Source organism: Arvicanthis niloticus, chromosome 26 (assembly GCF_011762505.2).
Source record: "Arvicanthis niloticus isolate mArvNil1 chromosome 26, mArvNil1.pat.X, whole genome shotgun sequence".
Lineage (NCBI taxonomy): Eukaryota > Metazoa > Chordata > Mammalia > Rodentia > Muridae > Arvicanthis > Arvicanthis niloticus.
In genome coordinates this window covers 33,496,028-33,518,808 of record NC_133434.1, presented here as the reverse complement: position 1 = coordinate 33,518,808, position 22,781 = coordinate 33,496,028, and the positions used below count along the sequence as shown (strand labels likewise).

The 22,781-nt window shown below is 43.3% G+C and overlaps 1 long non-coding RNA gene across 1 annotated transcript; it reads right to left on the bottom strand.

Moving 5' to 3' along the window:
* Positions 1 to 8,805: 8,805 nt before the first annotated feature.
* LOC143439355 (uncharacterized) lies at positions 8,806 to 22,139 on the bottom strand. Its single transcript, XR_013107631.1, has 3 exons — positions 21,747 to 22,139; positions 20,645 to 20,889; positions 8,806 to 10,101 (listed from the first exon to the last, which is right to left on the bottom strand). It is a non-coding gene; the product is annotated as an uncharacterized LOC143439355 (long non-coding RNA).
* Positions 22,140 to 22,781: the final 642 nt, after the last annotated feature.

The window sequence follows — 22,781 nt, the reverse complement described above, 5'->3', positions numbered from 1 at the left end:
GTTGCCCACTTTCCCCTCTATCCTTTTCCTCTCCTTTCTGGTGTTAGGAAGTTGAAAGTGCAGAAGAAAAAGGTTGAAGAAGGATGGAAGAAAGAACCCACAAAGCAGCAAGCAACAGCTACAAGTGGCATCAGATGAGGGTGCAGAACGGGGAATCTGACTGCAGACGATACAGAGAAAATGACAGGGGATGAAGAAATGGATACTCTTTTTCAAGATGTCAGCAAAAAAAAAATTTTACTGGGGCTGTTACCACTGAGATATCGTCTGTTTTATTATTATTATTATTATTATTATTATTATTATTATTATTATTCCTGTTTCAAAACAGGTTAGGAGAATGGCTGAGCAACTGGAAAATTTCCAGTTGTAAATGGAAGCGCTGGGGAGGTGAGGAACACTGGGAAGAGAGAAATAAAAATAAAAATAAAATAAAATAAAGTAAAATGCTCAGTTCTTGCGAGCAGAAATTTCCCCCAGGAGGAAAGGTGTTAGGAACCGCGGTGAGCGTGACAACATTCGCCATTACAAGATGGCGCAGGCATCCTGTGCTCCCACAAGTAAACAACTAACTGCACAGGTGCAAAAGGCAAAAGCGCGCCAAAGTCACTGCCCATCCCGGGGCGTAATAAGGGGTAATGAGTGAACAGCCAATCAGAAGTGAACACACCACTCTAGGGTGCATATAAGCAGTGCCTTTCCCGGGTTTGGTGTCTTCTGCTTCTGCTGATACAAGAATAAAGCCTTGCTGTAGTAACTACCTGAACTCTGCCTCACGTGTCTCTTTCGCAGGCGAAGGGGACTCGAAAAGGGGCGCGGAACAATCTGGTGCCGAAACCCGGGTATTTCAAGGCACTGTGGGAGACCCCCCCCCCCCCGAGACTCGGGGCGGGTTAAAAGACTACAGGATGGAGGTACGTCTCTGAGAGGTATGCTTGTGGTGGAAGCCTTGGTTGCGAGCGGATTTTCACTCATTGCCGCCACTGCACTAGTTGGCCTCTTGCTTGCGTTGCTTTTGTTTTTAGCTTATTTGTGTTGTGGGGATCCAGCTCACAGCACAGCTATTAGGGCAAGTCAAGAGGTTTCAGGAGAGGTCCACTCCAGGGTATCAGAAACAGAGCGTGTTAGCCGACATCAGGCAAAGGAGCCTGGGGATCAGGCCAAGGAGCCTGGGGAAAAAGATCAGGCCAAGGAGCCTGGAAAGGAGAAGCAGGCAAAAAAGCCTAGGCAACAGAGGCAGGCCAAGGAGCCTGGTCAAAGAAAAGAGTACTCAAAAGGAACAGGGGCCACTGCAGGGCCTATTAAGGTTAAGGACCCTTCACCGGCTGGTGACGAGAGAGTGGAGGTCAAAAGGACCCTCCTATACCCCATTAAGGAGCTTGCCTCCATAGACCTTAGCAGCTCTGAAGAAGAGGCAGCCGCCTATGCAAAAAATAACCGTTCTGAGATAAGACTAAGAAAGACCTTGAGCCCCTCGGCCCCGCCCTTGCCTCCGGCCTATGCCCCAGGCAGTGCCTCTAATTCATTTCTCAGCCCAGGAGATCGGAGACAGCTACAGCTGGCATTTCCAGTCTTTGAAGTGGCAGAAGGAGCACGTGTTCACACCCCAGTAGAGTATAGGCAGGTCAAAGAATTAGCTGAGGCAGTACGTGCATATGGAATTGGGGCTAATTTTACCGTATCCCAAGTGGAGAGATTAAGTACAGCTGCTATGACACCAGGAGACTGGCAGGACACAGTGAAGGCGGTACTGACCAATATGGGCCAATATTTGGAATGGAAAGCGCTCTGGCATGAGCAGTTACAAGCACAAGCCAGAGCTAATGCAAGCATTGAGGGTCAACAATTATGGACTTTTGACATGCTGGCTGGAGTTGGCGTACAGACCACAAACCCTTGGCAGGTCTACGCACAAATAGCGACAGCTGCTGTTAAGGCCCGGAAGTCTCTCCCCAGGCGAGAAGGCAGTAATCTTTATTTGTCCAAAATAACTCAGGGGACCAGTGAGTCCTTCTCTAACTTTGTGGCCCGCATGACTGAGGCAGCTGGCAGAATCTTTGGGAAACCAGAGCAGGCAATGCCATTGATAGAACAAATGGTCTTTGAAAATGCTACAGCGGAATGCCGCACAGCCATTGCCCCTCGTAGGAACAGAGGGTTGCAAGACTGGTTGAGAGCCTGTCGGCTTGGGAGGTTCCCTCACTAGTGCAGGACTTGCGGCAGCAAATTTAGAGATGGCTGTTGTCCTTCTCCAAGGTCAGGGACGCGATAGACCCCCGCCATGGCCGGGGAGGGGAGCTGTCTGTGTTTTTCCACAGGGTGAAGACAATCCAATTTGGGTCCCCACACGGTTGGTGTAGATCGTGAAGAATGAAGCTAGATTGCAAGATAACGTCTCTGATTCTCCTGATGCTGATGTTCGATTTGGGGATAAGTATACCACTATGGGCCATAGTTAGATCTTGGCCTGTTCCCATGCCAGTACATTCAAATTCTGCAGTGCTGCCGTTGTTTACAGCTACTGAGTGTTACATGGATGCCCCGTGCTCTCTGCGCACCCACCAGCAGCCTGAGTTATATAATGCTACAAGTTTTCCATTAAATTTTACACTTTGTTTTGTGGCAGCAAGCAAGGATAATAAGACAAGTAAACTACATACACCTTGTATGATTCTTAAGAAAGCTACTCTTGCTAATTGGGTGGATCCTGTGACTTACAGTAAGGTGGAGACAAGAATGCTAGGGGCTGTCTTGAATCAGATTAGTTCAGGACAGATGGAAGGACCGGGAAATATCAGTCTGAATTAATCAGCACCTATAAACATTACCATCACCATGATTAGAAGTAATGTTACTATAATTAAGAGGTCCAATTGGCTATACCAATAATGCCACTTCGCAACAGATGATACTGTGGTACTATCCAGATTTGTCCTTTCCAGTGGTGTTTTCACCTTGCCAGTCTAAGATTAAACCCAAGAAACAAATTGCCAGAGGATTTAATTTATCCCCTCCTCTCGATTTGGCTATAATGAATAATACAGGTAAGAGCACTGGCATAGAAAATATTTGGCCCTTTTATCATTGGGTGTTGAGTAATGAGGCTGGAGCTAGTGCCAGTGTATCTGCCTTTGCCTTGTTGAATGGTATATTTCATGAAGTACAAAATGTTTCAGCTACACGATCTAATATCTCTAGCCATTTGAATAACATTAAAATTAATAATGTGTTTAGGAATGCATCTGCACAACCGGTGTCCATGTGTGTGGACCCCCCATTTTTCTTTATGTTATCCAACTTTCAAAATAATTCTGATATCTTGGATTGTAAGAATGTTAAATGCTTTTTAGCACAATGCTGGAATGGATCACTAGACCTAGCCTTGGTTGTGCACGTGCCTACCTTTGTGCCCATTCCAGTAGAAGCCGATCTTGAAACTTTCCCTATTACATCATTAATAAGACATAAAAGAGACTTTGGCATTACTGCAGCCATTATCACTGCTATTACCATCTCTGCAGCTGCAGCTGTGACAGCCAGCATAGCCTTGGATAATCAAGTTCAGCAGCTACTGTTGTTAATCAAATTTCAGAAAGGACTTCTGAGGCTTTGACCACCCTACAGAAAGTGGATGCACACTTGGCATCAGGCATTCTGTTGGTCAATCAGAGAGTTGATTTGCTCCAAGCCCATGTGGAGCAGCTCACGGATGTGGTTCAGATGAGCTGCGTGTCAGCAACCCCACATCTATGTATTACACCTCTAAGATTTATGAATGATACATTTATTCAAAGCCATAACCTTTCTGCTTATTTACAAGGAAATTGGACTAGGGAGCTGGACCAGATGCAGCGGCAATTGCAGATCCGGATTTTGAGCCTTAATGGAACACGAGTGGACCCTGTTACCCCTGGCGATTTTACTTCTTGGCTTACCTCTGCCTTTTCTTTCTTTCTTAAAGGGTGGGGATAGGTCTGTTTGGTGCAGCCCTATGTTATAGATTAGTGTTCATGTTATGGTTGGTCTGCAAGCTCAGAGCCCAACAACAAAAAAAAAAGGTGACAAGGTTGCTATCGCCCAAGCACTCGTAGCCTTGGAGCAAGGATCTTCCCCTGAAATTTGGCTATCTATGTTAAGAAAGTATTTGATGACTGAGACCCTCAGTCGATGCACCCCAAGGGTTCAGCCCATTGCACTGGGTCGATGAGAGGTCTAAGTCTAGCCAGCCCTTGCCTGAATAGCTGTGGTACCTAAATATTTAGAGGTGTTTGCGAGTGGGTACTCGACAGGGAATGTTCCACGAGTGTGGATAGATTTCCCGAAAGTATGCCTGATTGCACAAAGGTTTGATGCCAAGAAACCTCCTCCCCTGGTGGCGCTCCAGAGAGGAGGCTCCCTTTCCCCGACAAAAAGGCATCGAGATGGGTATGGGAAGTATTACTCATTGCACGACAACAAGAGAAGAAACCCATTACAATATCTCATTTTGCACAGGGGATCAGACCTCTGCTTTCCCTCACTGAGTTGGTGCCGCACTTGATAGGCAAAAGGCTGTTCCATCTTAATAAAATTGATAGGGGGAGATGTTAGGAGCTGCGGTGAGCGTGACAACATTCGCCATTACAAGATGGCGCGGGCATCCTGTGCTCCCACAAGTAAACAACTAACTGGGCAGGTGCAAAAGGCAAAAGCGCGCCAAAGTCACTGCCCATCCCGGGGCGTAATATGGGGTGATGAGTGAACAGCCAATCAGAAGTGAACACACCACTCTAGGGTGCATATAGCAGTGCCTTTCCCGGGCTTGGGGTCTTCTGCTTCTGCTGATACAAGAATAAAGCCTCGCTGTAGTTACTACCCGAACACTGCCTCACGTGTCTCTTTTGAGGGCGAAGGGGACTCGGAAGGGGCCCGGAATAGAAAGGAAAAGAAATTGTGCTGGAAGACAGTGCGAGGCCTACTGCACTTTCAGTTTCCAGTGTCTGTAGCCCCTGGGTGGGGTGAGGAGCTGGGTGGGCAGCAGGGATGGATAGGAGGAGGAGGAAGAGCAGGAGGAGGAGCAGGAGGAGCAGGAGGAGGAGGAGGACAGTAAGGTCAGAGAAAAGATGAGAACACCCATTTCAAGAGAAAAAGTTAATCTCAAAACCACCTGTAGGCCACCGACCTGACTCAGCTGGCCAAGATGGCGCTGGCCCCGGCCTCTGGTATCGGCTACTAGTGCACTGCGCATGCGCAACTCAGTTTTGGCACCAACCTCTCCCGAACGGGGTATGCTAATGAGGGACCACAATCCTGACCAATCACCCCCTCCCAGGCGGGGTATGCTAATGCGGTATGCTAATGAGGCACTGCAATTCTGACCAATTGAGCACCTCCACACGCTTTTCCCCACCCAGGGCTGAGGGTATATAAGCAGCTCGCCCTGGGCATTCGAGGTCTCCTCCTGAAAACTAAAAGAGCGCTTCTGCAATAAAGGCTGTTGAGAAGGATCCGGTTGTTCGTGTCTTCCTTGCTGGACGAGTGGGGTGCGACAACCACCAAGCTGCTAGAGTTAGAGGAAGGGTGGCCCTTGGTCACAAGATTATCACCATCAGCTTTCCCAGTAGTCCTACAGCATATACCTGCTAAAGGTTATGACAAGATAGGATGGCATCCTATAGAAATGATAGATCTAAGGTGTTTTAAAGAATCCATGATTTCATATGGGATGCACTTGCCTTATGTTATGACAAGATAGGAAGGCATCCTATAGAAATGATAAGTCTAAGGTGTTTTAAAGAGGCTATGGTTTTACATGGCATGCAGTCACCTTATGTGAAATAAATTCTAAAAATATAAGCTACTCCAAATAGAATTATTCCCCAAGGTTGGACGGGATTGGTGACAGCTATACTAGATGCTGGGCTGTAATTGCAATGGTTAACATGGTGGAGAGAAGAAGCCTCAGTTATTGAACAGTGGAATGGAGGAAAAGGAATGAATATTGTCAAAGACCAGTTGCTGGGTGAAAACTGTGTTCTGATAAACAAAACCAGATTCAATTTGATGATGCTACTATAGAATAATGTCACCTAGCAGCTTTCAGAGCTTGGTACAAAGTTGAGGAGCCTGGGAAAAGATTCACCTTGTTTAGAAAAATTATACGAGTCTCCAGAGAGGCCTTTGGTGATTTAACACACACACACACACACACACACACACACACACACACACACACGGACCAGTCTCAGCTGTGAACAAAGCTCTATTTTAAAACAGAGCAAAGCTGTGAACAGACTCTGGTGGAAGACAGGTGTGGATAAAGATCTTGGCATATGAAAATGCAAATTAGACCATCAAAGGTGCCGGCAGCACCCATGGATGAGTGAATAAGGGATAAGACCAATTGGTTCTAACTTGTAACTGAAGACCCCCCATACTTGGGAGACCCTTCCTCAAGTCTCAGGTAATCACGACCACCCAAAGATCACAAGAAACCATACCTGGATGCAATCAGCAGAGGTTTATTAGGGAAAAGAGCTGGCAGCCAGCGGTCTGACCACGTACTTGAGCAGGAGTAGGGTCCGACCCCAACATCCAGTCCATGGAGGGTTTTAAAGGGAAAAACCACAAACCAGGGGAGTGGGGAGGTGGGGAGGGGTTGCCAAGGATATATAACATAAGAATAGTGAAACATTCCAGAGAAACCCACCCTGATTGGTTAGTGTCATGTGGAAATCACCCTGCATTCTTCTCAAAAATGTGGTTTTTATCATGTCACTATGTCCTATCCTGCCATTACCAACTATTTCAGATTAACTATCTTCTGGCTATAGCCCCACCTAGGTGGCAGCATCTTTATCTGTAGTCAGGAATGTGTCTTCCTGCCTTGGGCCTCTCCTACCCATAGGTGGGCCTGCTGCTTGAGGCTTGATTCAGGGGCAGTGTCCTCCACCCGGAATGTGCCCCAGGGAAAGTGAAGGCCTGAAATCTTATTTTCAGTTCCTCGTTCTGGAATCTGCACTTTTCTGCCCAGGTCTAAGGGCAAAGAAATCTACACATATTTCATAAAATGGCCTTTATAATAATTTTTCACTCTACAGAACTAGTGAACCAGCTGGCCTGCATTTTTTTTTTTTTTTTTTTTTTTTTTTTTTTTTTTTTTTTTTTTGCTCAGGTCTAGGGGTCATAAAAACTTTCTATACTTTTCATAAGTTTTCTATATCTTTCAGAACCATACATTTTGTGTTTTTATTTTCTCTTTTTAAGCTTGGTATGCTTCATCAAAACTAAACCACAGCACAGACTCTAAACTGGATTGTTTTGAGACCTTCTTTGTCAATGCAATTAATCTGAGTCTCTTCACCTTAACCTCAGACAGATGCTTTAGATAAGAGCAAAAAGCAGACACATTCATCTCCAAAATATCACTAAAAACAGTTTTGAGGCCACATACTAACATTCTTCTCTTCTGAAGCATATTGGGCCAGATCTACACAGTTCAAATCACCCTTAGCACCAATGTCTTCCATATTCCTACTAGGATGGTTCATTAAACTCCACATAAATCATTCCTTAGCTTTCTAAATCCAAAGTCCCCAAATCCACATTCCTTCAAACAAAAGCATGCATGGTCAGGCCTATCCCAGCAATACCCCAGTCCCTGGTACCAACGTCTGTCTTAGGGTTTCCATTGCTGTGAAGAGATACCATAACCAAAGCAACTCTTATAAAGGACAACATTGTTACTCCAACAAGGCCACATTTCCTAATGGTGCCACTCCCTGGGCCAAACGTATTCAAACCACCACACCAAACAAAGAGGAACAGGGTATAAGTTCAAGACTGAATTAACTTCTATCAGATACACTTCATGTTTTTCTCAGACTTTATCTTCCTTCTTTTCTCAGCCATCTTCAAAGGAGGGGGAAGGCTGTAAACACTTGCCTCATTCTTACTCTTTTAATCTGCAGAACAAGGACCAAGGCAAGGGCAAGGTTGTTGCAGCTATCTTAGATTTTGATACTGGAATGTTTCCCACACTGCATCCCTTCAGGGTCTGATGCCTTTGTCGTTCCTTCTATTTTTATATTATTCTGAATTGTCCATATATCCTTTAAGACAAGGACCCAAGCACACACTTTGCCCATATGCCACAACAGTTCTATAATCTCCAGTACAAGGAGGTTAGCTGAGCCAGTGCAGAGCGTATTGCCATTTGAACAGCAAGAACTGGCTTCTTTGTGGTGCAGGGTCTGTGGACAAGGTCTTACAGCTTTAGTCTTTAGTCTGGTTGGTACGTTAGTTTCCTTATCCGATGTACACTTGGTGTTCAGTCATCAACATAGTATATACACCTCCCTGTGTAGATATTAGTATTTCTAATGCCATCTTATTTTGTCAGACTGTTTCCCACATTTGGGCGATTTGATAGTTAATGCTCATTGTCAAGTTGACTAGATTTAGAGTCACCTAGGAGACACTTCTGGGTTTGTCTGCGAGAACATTTCCAGAGAGTTTCACTGGGGATGGAAAATCCAACCTGAACGTGGATAACTGGGCACCACCTGAACACAAAGACACAGCAAGTGGAGCTCAGTAGTCATCTCTCTCTGTTTCTAACTCCATATGATCCTCCCTTCTCCCCAGGGTAATACCAGCCCATGAGGGCAAAAAGATCAGAGTCGATGAATGGGGTTTCAAGCAGCCCATAGTGTGACTGAGATGACAGACTTCTCTCTGGGATCAGCTTTATAAAGACAGTTCAATTTTATTCAGGGTGAATGGTACTTATATAAAACTTTGGGGAGAGGGTAGGAATATCCAGGGTGGGCAGAGGTCCTTGGCTGATAGCTAAGGTAGTAAGATGTCTCATTAGTGACCAAGCCAGCTCAGTCAGTTAGCTGGGTTTCAAGGGAGGAAGTGAGGATTGAAAAGAAAAAGACAATTAGGCAACATTATAACATGACTCCAGCCAGTGCTGAGGCTGAAGTGGGTTTATTTTTTTTCCCCAGTCTGCTTTTAAACCATTTTAAGTACATGCAAATAATGAGGTCAGTTCTAGGTCAGGGAACAACAAGGCAATAAACACAAATAGTTAAGGAACAAACAAGGCAACAAACAAAGTCCCAAGGTCAAGTTTCTAGGGGTTTATATCACAGAAGGTTGCTGCTATGAGGCACCTTACTGGGTAGTAAACAAGCCTTCACAACTGGTTTAGGGAAAATTTTGTGAGAGTTTGGATGTTGAGGGCAAGAGAAAGCCTAGAATGCTGCTAACGAGCGGTGCGGTGGTAGTGTGGAAGAGCAGAATGCTGAGAGAAATGCAAACAAGTTGAGGTTCAGCTCATGAGGTTTCAGAGACGAATAAAGACTCCCCCAGTGGCTATTTGTGTTACATTCTGTCACCATGAACCCCAAGTCTGGCTGTGCTCTTCCCACATCCTGAAAATCTAAATGAGGCTAAATTTAAAAGTAATAGGCTAAGTTATTTGGTTAAGAAAGTTTCAAGACAACATAATATCCAGGAAGTGGTATGGCTAATACTTGCTGCCATTTGTCAGCGCTATAGTGAGAGAGGGGGATGTACTGGGAAAGCATGCACTTCGGTGAAGAAAGGAGGGTGGATGAACTAAAAGACAAAGATTAGGCAAATGCAGAGATTAGTTGGAATTGTTAGAGAGATTAGTACCACTAGGGAGAGACCTTGAACTCTGCACCAGTAAAGGGAGGAAGATGCCCTGAGAGCTAAGTGCAACACACCTATGAAAGACTCTGACCTGTGAAAATATAAATTTATTTAGAAGGAAAGAATCTGAATTGAGAATGCTACATGTGCCCAGGGATGAGACCAACCATATAGGAAAGCGATGTTCCAGGTTAAGCCACCAAGTGTACATACTGTCCTTGTGGTTTGCAGGCATGCGATATTTCAAGAGTTGCAGGTCATGGAGCCTTTCACAGAGGTTTCAGAAGGCCTGAAAGTGTTCGACGGGGTCACATTCCCTGTGAGGAGGAATGGGTTCCATGAGGCCCATTGTGTGAAGCTGAGAAGGTGAAGCTTAAGTTGCCGTGGAGAGCCTAGGATGTTGGAAGTGCCAGGGCTATTGGGCATCCATGAAGAAACCTGCAGACGTAGAGTAAAGCCAGTCAGAGAGTTCACACTGCAGGCAGAAGAACTGAAAGAGAGGGATACCCAAGGCCATGGAGCCCAGAGGATGTCATCTGGAGTCCTAGATTCAAAGACAGAGCTTTAGGGTTTAGGTTAGCTTACGGCTGCCTGGCTAGAATCCCACCTTTGTAAAGTACCTTTTATTCAACAGACATAATTGTCTTCTTGGAGGCTTACTACTAAATAAGCCCACCCTTTCTAGCTTTTTCTAAACACTGACTGGCTGGTTCATCTCAGCTGTTCTGGCTCAAAGTCCTCTCCAAGCTGACTAATTCAAACTGGCTTCTTTTGGTTGGCTTCTGACTGTTTTGCTCTGTTTGGCGTCAATTAACTCTGAGAATCTGTTCTAATCTTCCAGCTCCTTATATTCTCTGGCTTGTTCTGCAGACCTGCAACCTGTTCTGGTAATATTGCCTCCTCTCTCTGACTTTCTGTGCTGATCTCTTAGATCACCTCTCATTTCTGTCTCTTCTCAAAAGAGTTTGGCTTATCCTGCCTCTGACTCATTCTGTCAAATCTTTCTCTGATTTGTCACTTTGCACCTCAATCAAATACCGCTTCCAAACATGGCTGCTTCTTTCTATAGACTAACCTTACCTCCATTGTTAGTACTATTCCAGCCAGAGAGATTAAAAGTGTGTCATTCCAGCTGGATCACACAGACCTAGAAGGTGTTTGGATATGATCCTTGCCAGAGCAGCCACGTTGCTGGATTAAAATTCCTCTACACATCATGTGTTGGTTTTATTTTTCCATGTTCTGCCCCCATTCCTTCCTGTGGGAATGAAAATGTTAACTCTGGCCATTTCATATTCAAAACATATAACTTTTTTTTTTTAATTTTATAGTGGATCTCAGTTGAGAGTTTTGAGCTTTAGACCTCTGCACAGAGTTGTTCAGATTGGGGGAGCTGTCACAAGTGAACTGAATGCATTATAAGATGTCTATGAGATTTCTTTTTGAGATTTTTTTAAATTATATATATGTGTGTGTGTGTGTGTGTGTGTGTGTGTGTGTGTGTGTCTGTCTGTCTGTCTGTCTGTGTCTGTGTCTGTGTGTGTTTTGCCTGTGAGTATGTCTGTGTACCACATCTGTGCAGTACTTACAGAGGCCATTGGATCTCCTGGTTCTGGAGTTACAGATGGTTCTGAGCCATCATGCGGATACTGGGGATCAAACTCAGGTCCTCTCGAAGAGCAATCAGTGCTCTTAACCACTGATCCATCTTTTCAGTTGCCCCTCCTACACCCCCATAACTTCTGAGGATCAGGGATGAAATGCTATTATTTAAAAGGTTTGTTTTTAAGCCAGCCATGGTACTGTGCACCTTTAATACCAGCACTTGGGAGGCAGATGCAGGCATATCTCTGTGATTTCAGGGCTATCCTGGTCTACGAGGTGAGTTCCAGGCTGGCCTGGGCTACATAATGAGACCCTGTCTCAAAACCCAAAACAAAATAAAACAAAAGGATATAAGTTGGGTGTCAGGGCCACAAATAGACTTGTTAGTCTTCAATGTCAACATAACCAGGTTAAGAATCACCTCAGAAACAAACCCCTGAAGTTGCAAGGTTTTAAGAGAGATGTTTCAGAGAGGTTTTACAGGGAAAGGTTGCAAGGGTTTAACAGAGCTGTTCCAAAGCCTTCTCATAACTATGCACCTGACATCCGTAGTCAGAACTAACCTTTTCCTTCCTTTAGTTGCCTTTGAGTCAGACGTTTTGTCATGGTGGCAAGAGAAGTAAGTAGCACAGGTAGTTCTTTTCTGTTGTGAGAGACTCTGCTTTTTGGTGCTGCCATTATGGCCTGTGATGCTAGAATGGACACGTTTATATCTCTACATCTATTAATGCAACTTGAGGTAAAAATACAGGTAATAGAACCACCAAGAAGCTTTTATCCCATGGACAATGTAGTGCCCTAACTGTCCATTTGCTGCAGGTTTAAGGCAATTTGTTTAAAACGTGTGCAGAGATGTACGACCAACCCCAAGTATATTGTACTCTCAGCTGTAAGGTGGGTAATTACGACCAGTCATGTTGGTCACATACCCATAGAGAACCTCATGATGTGGAGCATATGCACATGGTTTTGCTTGGATTAAAGTACAATAAGATAGAAGAGAGCAATTATTAAATGTTGATTTATTGATTTATTTGTGATTTTCCTAAAGCACTGCCTATATTGTCTACAAGCATGACTTCACTTGCTACCCGGCACGGAATGACCTGGAGAACCAGCCGAAACAATGGGCTGTTGCCCTTAACAACCTGCGGACTGCTACACTCGCTTCTGAAACTCGGGCTTGCTTGTCCACCCCACCTTGTGGTTTTAGAACATGAAATAAGAATGCAAGCTGGACTGAAGCCTTTCAGGAGCTTTCCTGGCTTGAGTTCACGGGGACACCTCCTCTCTTTCACTCTTACTGGTGTCAGAGTGCTTATCCCAGAGAGATTCCTGAAACCAGATCCTATCATATGCAGTGCATTGTGCAAGGGACTGGGAATGAATTCTAAGTCTTATTCGGTTGACTGGCTTACCCTATGCACAATTGGGTAGATTCCCTTGTTATTCCTTTACAAACACAGCTATGCCCTGTTGGGCAGTGTGTATTTATGTTTTATCTCTCTCTTTTTAATTAAAATTTTATATTTTTATTACATTTATCCATGTGTGTGCATGGAGATACCACAACATGCATGTAGAAGCCAAAGGACTACTTGTTGGAGTCAATTCTTTCCCTGCACCATGTGGGACCCAGGGATTGAAGAATTGAACTGATGCTGTCAGACTTGGCAGCAAACACCATTACTTAATGAACTATCTTACTGGCCCAGCTTTCTCTTAACAATTTGAAAGACTTGCCTCTTGGTAGCACTTACATGGGCCAAGTAGTCTTTCCAGAGTTCAAATAGTAGCCTCTTCCTCCCTTGAGGACAGTGGCTAGAACCTCTTCTCCTCAGAAACTACAGCATGTGGCTCTTTGGTTCTTTTCCTTCTCTGTCCCTATCTACACCCTTTCACCAAGTCAACCTTCATCTGTTTTCAACTTCCCTTAGGAGAGAGGGTGTCCCATGCTGTGTCTGCTAATAAGTATAGTCCCAGCTGTTGACAGACTCTAAAACCACAGTCCCATGGGGCATTGAATTGGGATCAGAAGACCTGGAAGAGAGAACTGGGGGGCAAGGGTACACAAGAAACCGACAGAAAGTCTGGAAGTCTGATCAAGCTGTCAAATTTTAATTTTTCCACACATGGGTTATATACACATAGAAGCAGGATATGGGGAGGGGGATGACGTAGGGTCTTCTTTGTTTCTGGGGAGCTCAGGTGATCTCGGGGGGGGGGGGGAGGGAGTACAGATGTTCTCCAGAACAGGTTATTGGCTGGGTGAAGAGTTCACAGAAGAAGCAGGATAGAACAGGTTACTATGTACCTGTCCATGAGATCTATTGGTCATTTGTTCTTATCTAAGTTAGTACTTTCCCACCAAAGCTACCTGTCCATAAGATCTACTGTTCATTTGTTCTGATCTAGGCTAGTACTTTCCCACCAAGGCTACCTGTCCATAAGATCTATGATTATTTGTTCTTATCTAGGCTGGTACCAAGGGCTACCTGTCTACAAGATTTATAGCTATCTGTTTTAGGGTTAGTATTTTCCCACAGAGACCAAGACTTTGTGTCAATAGGCACCTATGGCTGACTTAGGCCATTTATGTTTAAGCAGGGTTGCTCCCAACAGACTCTGGTCTCTTTCTGCCTTCTGTCTCTTTACATTACTTCAGAAATGTAACACTCTTAACTGCTGAGCCATCTCTCCAACTAATCTCTCTCTCTCTCTCTCTCTCTCTCTCTCTCTCTCTCTCTCTCTCTTTTTCTCTCTCTCCTTTCTTCTTTGAGGCAGAGTCTCACACCTGACTAACCTGGAAATTGATATGTGGTCCAGACTAGGCAAGATTTTGCCAAGGCCATCCTGACTCTGCCTCTTGAGTACTGGAATTGAAGGCATGTGTACCTTAGTAGGCCTCTTTCTTTTACATTCTGAGCAAGGGACATCTCTGCCTTTGGTAGCATTCCTTTTGATATGTCTCCCCTAAATCTACTACCATTTGAGTGGTTCCATAAATCTATTGCCACACCACAATAGACAGTGTAGTACCAGAGCTTCATATAGTCAGGGATGTTATAAATAAGACAGACCAGAGCCCCTTGCAGTCAGGGAAGCCATACATAAGAGAGTGTCTCTCATACCTGCTGTAAAAGTCATATTTATTAGGAAAAGAAGGCTGAACATACATTGCATATTTCATATCAAATTCCCTCAAATATGACTGTAACTCCTCCATAAATGACCATGCACTGCCCTACAGTATGGGGATGTCTCCAGTATAAAGCCAAATATGCCTAACAGTGACAACTAGCTATAGCAGCAATGAGCCCATGCTTCCCTTATAGCCACCAAGTATAGTCACTGTCTGCCACAGCAAGCTGGGAGGTGTGCCAGCCTAATAGCTCTATTTCATTGTGGTGATATGAATAACAATGGGCCTTTGTGGTGGTTTGAATATACTTGGCCCAGGGAGTGGCACTATTAGAAAGTGTGGCCTTGATGGAGGAAGTGTGTGACTGTGGGAGGGATGGGAGAGGGAGGGGTTTGAGAGCATCCTCCTAGCTTCCTGAGGATGCCAGGCTTCTCCCAAGTGCCTTCAGATCAAGAAGATGAGCTCTCAGCTCCCCCAGCACCATGCCTGCCTGGACTCTGCCACACTTCCCGCCATGATGATAGTGAACTGAACCACAGAACCAGTAAGCCAGCCCCAATTAAATGTTGGCATTTATAAAAGTTGCCTTGGTCATGGTGTCTCTTTACAATGAAACCCTAATAAGTGCATATATTTGAATGTTTGGTCACCAGGCAATAGCACTATTTGAAAGGATTAGAAGGTTTGACCTTGTTGGAGTATCATTGAGTGGCTTTGAGTATCAAAAGCTCATACCAAACCCAAAGTCCTTCTCTTCCTGTTGCTTGTGGGTTTGGATGTAGAACCCTTGGCTACTTCTCCAGCACGTCTGCCTGCATGCCACCATGCTTCTCATCATGCTGACAATAGACTAAACCTCTGAAACTATAAACAAGCCTTAAATAAAGGCTTTCCTTTGTAAGGTTTGCCATTGTCATGGTGTCTCTTCACAGCAACAGAACTAAGATACACATTAATCAGAATGCCATCAGTTCCTGTGTCTCACAGTATGAGTATCAAGATAGGGACCTTCTCTTTATGAATCTGCCTGAACTTGGCTTCTAGATTCATCAATTGCACAGGGGCTGTGGGGACCTCAATGAGGTATGAAGAACATCAGCCTGGTAAGTTGTTCAGGCCTAATTCCTTTGGGCATCCCTCACTAAGTTGTCCAGACTGGCTTTCAACTTGCCCTGTAGTGAGAGCCTGTCTTGAAATAAAAATAAATAAATAAATAAATAGATAAATAAATAAATAAAAGAGGGCTGGCACTAGAAGGGGATGGTAAGATGACTCATAGGGTACAGACACTTGTTATACAGGCACATGTATGCACCACACACACACACGTACACAACTCTCTTACACACACAACATCTACCACACACACAATCACACACACATACACACACACAAAAAAAACACATACATAAAATACACAGAACACATACACACATACACATATACACACACTGTCTTAGTTAGGGTTTTACTGCTGTGAACAGACACCATGACTAAGGCAACATTATAAGGACAACATCTAACTGGGGCTGGCTTACAGATTCAGAGGCTCATTCCATTATCATCAAAGCAGGACTATGGCAGTGTCAAAGCAGGCATGATGCAGAAGGAGTTGAGAGTTCTACATTTTCATCTGAAGGTTGCTAGGAGAAGACTGGCTTCCAGGCAGCTAGGATAAAGATCTTAAATCCCACACCCACAGTGACACACCTACTCCAACAAGGCCACACCTCCTAACAGTGCCACTCTCTGGCATTATCCAAACCACTACACACACATATATACAACACACACATACACAACACACATACACATACAACACATACCACACACATACATGACATACAATACACACACATACACAACACACACATACACAACACATACATACAAAACACATACAACAAGCATACACAATGCACACACATATATACAGCACACATATACAATACACACATACTGTATACAACACACATACAACAAACATACACAACACACATATACAACATACACACATACACACATATACAACACACTCCACAAACATACAAAATACACATACACTCGTGCAATACACATGACACATAAACACAGCACACACACACACACACACACACACACACACAAGCACTCTTACCCACTGAACTATCTCCCCAGTTCCCAGGTTCTTCTCTGCTATGTAGCTGCTGCTGGCCTTGAACTCCTCATCCTCCTATCTCTACATCCCAATTTTTTCATTAATTCTTTTACATTTATTTGCGTTTAAGTATGTGTGCCTCACATGCACATGTGCTACAGCACATATGTGGAGATCAGAGGACTACTTGCAGGAGTTGGTTCTTGCCTTCAATTATGTGGACTCTGGGGATCTGTCTTAAGCCAAGCACCTTTACCACCTGCGCTATCTCAATGGCCCATCTTTGAGCTACAGTATCCAGTGATCCAGGCTGGCCTTGAGCTCTCTCTTTAGTCCAGGCAGGCCTTGAATTTGTGGTCCTCCTTCAACTTCACAATAGCTGGGATTTCAGGTACATACAAAAAGCCTGGCACATCTGTAAGTTCTTTTTTATTTTTTTTTAATGCATGTTAGTGTTTTGGCTGCATGTATATCTGTGCACCACATGCATTCCCGATGTCATGGAGACCAAAAGACTGAGTTAGATCCCCTGGAGCTGAATCATGGGTGATTGTAGCCACCTGTTGTGAGGGCTAGGCACCGGGACCTGGTCCTCTAGTCATTGTCTCGCTCTTGATCTAGGATTGGCCTCCTAATCAATATAGTTCAACACAACCCCTACACCTTAGGCGGAGGAACACTGCAGAAGAGGGAGCAGAAAGACTGTAAGGCCAAGAAGTCTGTGCACAATTAATTGTGTCTTCTAGATATGACAGGGAAGCTATACCCATAAAATCTCAATAATGTGTCTGCTTAAACAAGACAGGGACAATGACAATAGCAGTTGATATGCCTAGACTTATATGAGGGGGCTGGGCATCCAAGGTCAGATCTTTATGTTTGCACTGCAGACAGCTTACCCCTCTCCCCAGCCCCTGTTTATTTTTTCTAAGACAGTGTATTGCTATGAGGATCAGGCTCACCTTGAACTCATTATGTAATCTTGGCTAGCCTGGAATTTGTGATCCTCTTTCCAAGTGCTAAGATTATGAGTGTCTGTGTCTGGATTCAGTTTAAGTCTGTCTTTGAAAAAGTGATAGGTTATACAATAGGAAGAGAAGTCAGAGTCTTTAGTCTCTTTTGGAGAGCAAGGAAACTTTCCTCAAAGTCTCCTTAACTTAATTCCCCACATCACAGTACAAGTGGCCCTGAAGGAGTGGTGAGATCATGGGGCTCCACCCACATGGATGGGACCAGAACCTTACAAAGGAGTAGGCAAAACAAGCTGCCCTCCTGCTTTTCTGTACCTTCTACCCTGAGACCTGTTCTTCCCCTTTGCAAGAGGTACTGATTAGGTGTCATCTTGGAAGCATAGACTAAGTCTTGATCAGATGCTGTTGGGGTCCACACTAGCCCCACGTTGGGGCGGCCACTCTATCCCGGCCCAAGCTGCTGTTCTGGTCTGAGGGTCGGGGTTCAGCAAGAGAGAGAGAGAGAGTGAGGACGGACTCGAAGAATGCAGACCAGAGTGTAATTCAATCCCGTTTATTCTTCAGTCTAAGTCCTAAGTCTTGAGTTCCTAATGCCTAGTCCCTAGCTCCTAGTCCCTCCAAGTTCCAAGTTACTTCTTCCACGTTCTCTTCCAAGTGCCTGCTACCTGTTTTCTCTCTGCTGTGTCTCCCTAATGTCTGCTGTGTCTGATTCTGATCTGTTCTGTCTCTGCCTTTTATATGTCTCACTTCTAAGCCACGCCTCTAAGTCACACCTTTAATCATGCCCTTAGGTCTTGTCTCTAAATCTGATCTCTATACTTCTAAGTCATACTCTTAAATTACACACCTTTAATCTCACACACCTTTAATCTCACGCACCTTTAATCTCACGCACCTTTAATCTCAAGGTATCTAAACCAAGATTATCAGAGTGTGCTCAGCTGTTGTAGGCTATTGTAATCCAAGTCTCATGTCAGGGTATATGGCTCAAGATGGCTGCAAAGCTGATAGCTGCTTTCTGCTAAAAGTCGGCCCCCAACAAGATGCAAAGCTGTGAATGCCTTCACCTTGGACTCCATACATAACTTTGATCCATAAATAAATTCATCCTTAAATGACCCATTCTAATATATCTCATGATAACAGTAAGAACACCTAGACCGTCTCCCTTCCTAAACTTTGCTTAAATTTCATTAACTCACACGTGCCAAGTATCTATTATTTATTTTTTATTTCTTTGTGTAGATTAGTCTGGCCTTTAATTTGCTACTTTCTTCCCGCCTCAGCCACCAGAGGACTGGGACTACAATGTGGCAGCCATCACTACCACACCCAGAATACACCAACTCTTTTTATTTACTTATCTTTTCAGACTGAGGCTCACTATGTGGAACTCACTATGGAGCCTAGGCTGGCCTCAAACTCACTGAAATCTGCCTATCTCTGCCTGCTGAGTGCTGAGTGCCTCACAACAGAAGGCTGCATACTAACTCTGAAGCCAACCTCTACAAAGTCTAGCCAAATTATCCTGGATGTGCCCTTTGAGCTGAACGAGAGACTGGCAGATGGCTCAGTGGGTAAAGGTGATTGCTACTAAGCTTCATGATGTAAGTTTGATCCCCTGGACCACATGGTAGAAGAAAATAACAGACTAACACACACACAAATAAATCACTTGATAAATCAGTAAATGTTAAAAGTTTCCAATCAACAAAAGACTTTCAAGTACACAGTTTGGTAATGTGACACGTGTCCATATCGTCACAGTGAAGGTTATGATCATTCCATCACCTTTCATCCTCCCTGTTGGCTTACGGACTCTTTCTGTTCCCCACAAAACACTAGTCCACTTTCCAGCAGCGCAGTTTAGTCTACATTTGCTGGAATTTTTTTTTTTTATAATTTTAGTAACATATTATATGATGTTTTGTTTGGCTCCTGGCCTCCTTCCTTTCAACAAGCTCTCACTACAGAATGCCATCTGGCCTCACATGCTCATCTTACCTCTAGCTCCTAAGTGCTGGGATTCCAGGTATATACCTGTAAATGTAATTTTTTTCTACACACCCCCTGCCTTGTTCTCAAATAACTACTGGGTGTTTCTACACCCTTTCTAGCCTGTCTTAGTCACAAATAAAGATACAGAGACCTGCTATTTTTATTAACAAGCTGCATATTTTAGTTGGGCAGACCCTGAGCTATTCTAACCCAACCAGACTATTAATACGCAGCCCCGTTATGGTCTTGCACTGGCTCTCTCTGGTCTATGTGTGTCATCATGGTTGCTCTCTCATGGAGAATCCTCCTGGTCTCTCCACATGGTTTCTCCACACCTTATTCTCCTTGTGGTCCTCTCATGGCCCTTCTCTCCTCTCTGGTCTCTCTGGGGCCCCTATCAGTAGGAGGAAGTCCCTCCCTATTTTCTTCTTGCCAGCTAACTGGCTGATCAGCTCTTTTATTAACCAATCAGAGGTGATGAAAATGTTTTTTTACATAACATGGAGACCAAAGATGGTTGAACATGCCATTCTGCAGGCTGAAACCAGATGTCTGGTTATAGAAATAAGCATCTGAATACACAGTGCACAAACCATCAGCCAATATTTTTCCCTTTTAGTCCAATAAAAAGGTCATTTACTTATATTAATAAACTATATTTAATAACAACTATGAAAACTTATCAAGTAAAGATTATATCCACAATGTCCAGTGCACTTGTATTTGGTAACCTTGGAAACTCTATTATGTAACCTATCTTGGTAAGTTTAGAGTTCTGTACTTAAATTGTTTTTTTTTTAAATCAAATCTGGTATTTATAAACCTAAGAATAACTTATCAGACTTTAAAGCAGCTTCCTAAATACTGAACAATTTAAGCTTAATTACGAGACTATAACTATCTAGTCTTCAACCCCATCAGAGACCTGAGAAGGAATAAATATTGCTGACTAAGAAGGATGTGCCCAGCAGCAGCTTCCAAAACCACAGAAATGGCAGAAGTTGCTGACTGCCTGGACAGTCACTCAAATTTTCTCTGAGTCATAGGAACAGCCATCTTTGGCCTTTTGGTTCAGAGTATCTGGCAGACTTTTCTGTGAATCAGGAATTACAAAGGATTTCTTCTTACCTTGTCTTGGTAAAGCTTGAATTCTCTGTATCCTGCTTGTCTGTATCTTGGACAGCGTTCTCTGCAGTTGAAGTAAGGGCAGTTTTGTTTTGTTTTGTTTTGTTTGTTTGTTTGTTTATTTTGAGGTTTTTTTTTTTGCCTAGTGGCAGTTTGTTATATTAGAAGCAAACTCCATATGGAGGTTCTTCAATGATTATCATCTTCTTTGAAGAAGAATGAGGGTGCTGTTAGGAGCAGATGTGTCACTGTTAAAAAAAGGCCTTTTATTAATAAAATAACTTTAAATGCCATATTCTGTAGATCTCTGATGTTTTTAAAGACCACCTATCTATCTGTAGTATATCTGAATTGCTTGTTTCTAGCTACCTACTATCTGCTTAACTTTAAAAGCATCTTAAATGAAGCTTATTTCTGTAATTAACTAAATTAGTATATAATATGGCCATAAGTTTGATTGGCTATTAACTTGTACTTCTTATTTATCCTAAACAGTTTGTAAAGCAGTTTTCAAAAGGACTAGAACTTAACATTGCATTTTTAAAGACTTACATAGGTACAACACCTTAAACAAGAATTGAAAGACAAATACAGTATATAATAACAAAATACAATCGTAGATCTGTATCAATATATAAAGTCTATACCAAATGTAAATTATTTAGGTTATCAATGCTCTTTGGTCTAATAGTAGATTCAATAATCTACCTTTTCTCGTTTCTATATCCCCCCTTTTTCTTTTCATCCCCCTTTCTCCTAATAGTAGATAGGAGAAAAAAAGAGAAAAGAAAAATAGCTGGGCAGTGGTGGCACACGCCTTTAATCCCAGCACTTGGGAGGCAGAGGCAGGCGGGTTCCTGAATTCAAGGCCAGCCTGGTCTACAGAGTGAGTTCCAGGACAGCCAGGGCTATAAACAGAAACCCTGTCTAGAAAAACCAAAAACAACAACAAAAACAAAACAAAAAAACAAACAATCAATCAATCCCTGGATTTAACCTTCCTTACTTTGTTCCTCCCTGACCAAGACCAGCAACAACTTGTAACCAATTCCCCTAAAATGATAACAAATATCCATTACCCACCGAACAATCAAAAACCGCCCACCTCACTTTTTAGGAATGGGGTGTTATTCTCTTGAAGTTGCTTCCTGCTGTCTGGGGGTGTGTTGTTTTCTTTTGGAGGAACAAAGAAAATTGGGATATTTGCCAGTCTTAAGAAAGTTAGCTGTAGCATTTGTTGTCCAGTCTCTGTATGCTGAGAAAGTGCAGGACTTAAATGAAATCCTGGTTGGAACAGTCCGAGAGGCTGGGGCAGCTGTGACTCTGTCCTGGACACCAGTTTTGATGAATCAGCTAATGAGGTAGTCTGAGGCTGATGAAGCAGGATGCTGGAATAAATATGTGTCAGCATCTCAACATCTTTCTTAGCATCCTCAAGGTGAATCTCATCAGGGCTGCTTAACTTCATGGGTGTCTGTAAACATATAAACTTCCAAAGGCAATATCTATTTCTGTATAACTATATGTATGGAATGTGGGATATGCACAATGAGCTAAAGATGACTCTCATTTGAGAAGGTAAGGTATCTGTCTTTATTTTATAAGTTAGCTTGGACTGTATAACCAAACAATAATATAAAATTTTATCCATGCCATTTGAAAGTCAGCATGATAAGCCCAGAGGATTCCACAGCCAACACAACATATTGGCTATGTTGAGCTAAGTCCCGGCTGGAGACATTTTCATGTCTCAGGGCTGTTCTCATGGATGGATCAACATGTACTTTACCTGTTTTGTTGTTCTTGATTCCTTTCTTTGATCCTGTGGTCAGGATCTTCAGTAGGTCTCCCCCTGTCAAATCTGATTTTTAATTTTGAAGGAATCCATGGTTTTCTCTTCTCCTGTGGAAACAAATACAAAATGTCTCCCCTTACATAACACACTTCCTTCCCTCTACTCTGAAGTTAGGACATCCTTAATATATCAGGATGATTTTATTTAGCCGGTTTTATTCCATAATCCAATATCTCTCAATAGCTGTTGTTATTTTCATTCTCATTTAAAACATTTAAAGTAAATAAAGCAATATGTAATCTATCTGTGGGGGCCACTTTCTATTTGTTAAGCATCCCTTTAAAA